Source organism: Jaculus jaculus, chromosome 16 (genome assembly GCF_020740685.1).
Source record: "Jaculus jaculus isolate mJacJac1 chromosome 16, mJacJac1.mat.Y.cur, whole genome shotgun sequence".
Lineage (NCBI taxonomy): Eukaryota > Metazoa > Chordata > Mammalia > Rodentia > Dipodidae > Jaculus > Jaculus jaculus.
In genome coordinates, this window is record NC_059117.1 from 12,762,188 (window position 1) to 12,766,210 (window position 4,023).

General features: G+C 42.9%; 1 pseudogene; it reads right to left on the bottom strand.

Annotated features, from left to right (window-relative positions):
• Nucleotides 1-664: 664 nt before the first annotated feature.
• On the bottom strand, nt 665-1,963 carry LOC101608565 (annotated as a pseudogene).
• Nucleotides 1,964-4,023: the final 2,060 nt, after the last annotated feature.

Here is a 4,023-nt window from a genome sequence, read left to right on the forward strand (position 1 = left end):
ACTCTGTATATTTATTGTGTATAGGAAGGCTACTGATTCTTGTATATTGTTTTTTTTTTTTTTATCCTGCCACTTTGCTGAAGGAACTTATCAGCTTTAGAAGTTTTGTGGTAGAGTCTTTCAAGTCACTTGTGTGTAGGATTGTGTCATCTGCAAACAGGACTAATTTGATTTCTTGCTTCCCATCTGTATCCATTTTAGATCTTCCTCTGCCTTATTGTTTGGGATAGGGCTTCCCATGCTATGGTGAAGAGAAGCGGTGAGGGAGGGCAGCCCTGTTCTATTTCTTAATGGGAACTCTTTTAATGTTACCTCATTAAGTATGATTTGGGTTTTACAAGTTTTGTATGTAATCTTTTTTTTTTTATATTTCAAGACAATTTTAATCTATTTTAACTTAGACAGAAATAGCTGGAGTCTCTTATCTAGGAACATGAGGGCAGAGGCTGTCTCTGCTAAGGCCATTCCCTGAACACTGGAGCAGAGGTAGTCAAGCTGGATCAGGAGGCAACAGTCTGCGGTGACGCCGGCAGACAGGAGTTTCACGCTTGCAGACCAGGCTGGTCTCAAAGTCAGGCCTACCTACGCCCCCGCCTCCCTTCCCAAGTGTTGGGATTATAGAAGTAAGCCACCACACAAAGCCTCTGAAACTCCTGATTCTTCCCTAGTAGCATACACCTCTTTTCACTCATCAGTGTTTCCTTAAGACAGTCTCTCCCTGAGCCCAGAGCTGCTGTTGTCAGACGGCTAACCAGTGAGCCCCAGCGATTCTCTAGTCTCTGCTTCCTAGTGGACTGGAGTTACAGGCATGTGTGGCCACGGCAAGATATTTGTGTGGCCGCTTGGAAAATCAAACTCAGGGTGAATCGGGCCCTCATGCTTATGGGGCAAGCGTGCTTACCTGGTGAGCCATCATCCCAACCCCTACTTCTATCTTTTTAGTAGAGCTTGTTTGTTTTATGAATTCTCTCATGTCTAATAAGAGTTGAACTAACATGGAAGGGCTTTCCACACTCACCACAATGATAAGGCTTTTCACCTGTGTGGATTCTCTGATGCTTGAGTAAGACCTGTGCGCCCACTGAAATCTCTTCCACATTCTTTACACTTATAGGGCTTCACTCCAGTGTGGACTCCATGATGTTGAACAAGATGTGCGGGCTGAATGAAGGCTTTCCCACACTCATCTCATTTGTAAGCCTTCTCCCCGGTGTGAATTCCCCTGGGCTTAGTAAGGTCTGAGCTACAACTATAACTCTTTCCACACTCATCACACTTATAATGCCTTTTCCCTCTGTTGCCATTCCGTTCTTCCCTCATTTCCAACAGCATCTTTGGACTCAGGATGCCGAGGAACATTTCTGGTCAGTCTGTTGTTTATATCCCCAAGGACTTCCGCATCTATGGGCACATCTTCTGCATGGGAAAACGCTTCATTCTTGGTCCTGGACTTACCACCATTCCCAGAATCTTGCTCTGGTGGGGCCTGCTTAGGATCAAGCTGAACAGTTAGTGACTCATGCGGCTTTTCCATGGGGGTCCATTCATCCAGGAGTATGTCTTCATTGTCCGTATCTGAACTGTCCGGGACCTGCTTTTGGGATTCATCAAGCTCCTTTTCCAGGTTCTCCAGCACAGTCACAGCCTCCTCTCCAGTCTCTGGATGGTGTGCCCGCACCCAGGCCTGGAGTTCCCGAGGAAGAATGCTCAGGAACTGTTCCAGCGCCAGCAGGTCTCAGATCTGCTCCTTGGCATGGCACTGTGGCTTATGCTCCCAGAGCTGGGTGAAAGCTTCGCGAGGTCCAGGTGCGTCCTCATAGGACAACTTCCTGAAGTTCTGTCTGCTGAGTTCTCTCTTACAAGAACTGTATTTTTGTGAGATGGAATCCTGTTCCCAGGAACGGTTCTCTACTTTAACTATAAAGAAGTCTTTTTGCTCTTCAAGTTCCAGGCCTGCAGCCATTCTGGGATTTTAGCGATATACTTCTCTATCTGGGAATGACTCAAAGAGAATCTCTTAAGATCTTGCCTTAAAAGACACTCCCAAGGCACAAAAAAGTTATTGTAGAGAAAGTGCAAACGCTGCCGCCTTCATTCATCCAGAACAAACAGTCTCCTGAGAGTCTCTCGCGGGTGGAGACGGGCCGCGGGGCAGCCAGCGTCCACACCGCCAAGACCACCGCGCCGAAACAAGTACGCAGGCGCGGCAGGCACTTGTATGTAATTTTTATTCTATTGAGATATAAACCTTCCATGCCTAGTCTCTCCAATGTTTTGGTCATGAAATGATGTTGTATTTTGTAGAGGGCCCTTTTTTGTATCTACTTAAATGATCATGTGGTTCTTGTGTTTAAGTCTATTTAGGTGATGTATTACATTAATTGATTTCCAGATGTTGAACCATATTGTATCCCAGGGATGAAGCCTGCTTGATCAAGGTGAATAAGGATTTTGATGTGTTGTTGAATTCAGTTTGTGAAGATTTTGTTCAAGATTTTGCATCCAAGTTCATTAGGGGATTACGTATCTACAAAGATCTCAAAAAACTAAACAATGAAACTCAAAATATCCACTCAAAAATTGGACAGAAAACTGAATGGGGATTTCTCTAAGGAAGAAATACAAATGGCTAATACTTACCTAAGAAACTTTTCAACATCCCTTAGCCATCAGGGAAATGCAAATTAAAACAAGTATAAAATTCACCTTACTCTAGTGAGAGTGAAAACTTGTACAACCAGCTAGGAAATCCATATATAGACTCCCCAGAAGAGATGAAAATAGAGCTACCAACTCACCCAGCCCTTCTTTTACTGGGCATCTACCTTAAAGGCTCCACTCTTCACTGCAGAGGTATTTGCTCAGACATGCTTATAGCAGTTCAATTCACAATAGCTAAAAACTGGAATCAACCCAGACACCCACTGTTTGATGATTGGATAATGAAGATGCTGTATATAAATACAATGGAATTCTACTCAATAGTAAGGAAAAATGACATCCTGAAAATTGTAGGAAAATGGATGAACTTGGCACATATCATACTAAGCAAACTCACTCAAGCACAGAAAGATGAACGCCTCATGGTCTCCAGTTTATTTATTCAAAAGATGGCGTAGAAGCATACAAAAGAAAGCAATTATAATAATAAGGTAAATTTTTATTGCTGATTAAATACGATATATAGCTATGAATTGTGATAAATCATTATTAACACCTTTTTAGTTTTATTTCTTTGAAATTTTTTTTATTAACAACTTCCATGATTGTAAACAATATCCCATGATAATGCCCTCCCTCCCCCCACTTTCCCCTTTAAAACTCCATTTTCCATCATATCCCCTCCCCCTCTCAATCAGTCTCCCTTTTATTTTGAAGTCATGATATTTTCCTCCTAGTTTGATGGTCTTGTGTAGGTAGTGTCAGGCACTGTGAAGTCATGGATATCCAGGCCATTTTGTGTCTGAGGGGAGCACATTGTAAGGAGTCCTACCCTTCCTTTGGCTCTTACATTCTTTCCACCACCTCTTCCACGATGGACCCTGAGCCTTGGAAGGTATGATAGAGATATTGTAGTACTCAGCACTCCTTTCACTTCTTTTCAGCATCATGCTGCCTTCTGAGTCATCCCAAGGTCACTACCATCTGAAAAGAGAAGGTTCTTTACCAAAAGTGAGAGTAGCTTTAATGTAAGGGTATGAACATTAACAGAAGTGCTTACTGGGCAGTTTGATGAGCATAGTATATACATGTAGCCAGAGAGCAGCAGGCGTTACATTCCTAGGGCTCATGACTACCCTTGTTTTAAGTTTCTAGTATCAGGGATGTATTCCCTCCCATGGAGTGGGCCTCCAATTCAATTAGAGGGCAGTTGGTTTTCACCATGATAGATGTGCCACTATTGCACCTGTTGGCTCATTTGGCCTGGGTAGCCAAATATAAGGCTTGCAGTGTCCAATGTTGAATATCTTCACCTTCTTTTTAAACTTTGTGTTTTTGGAAATAGCTTATGCAACCTGAAGA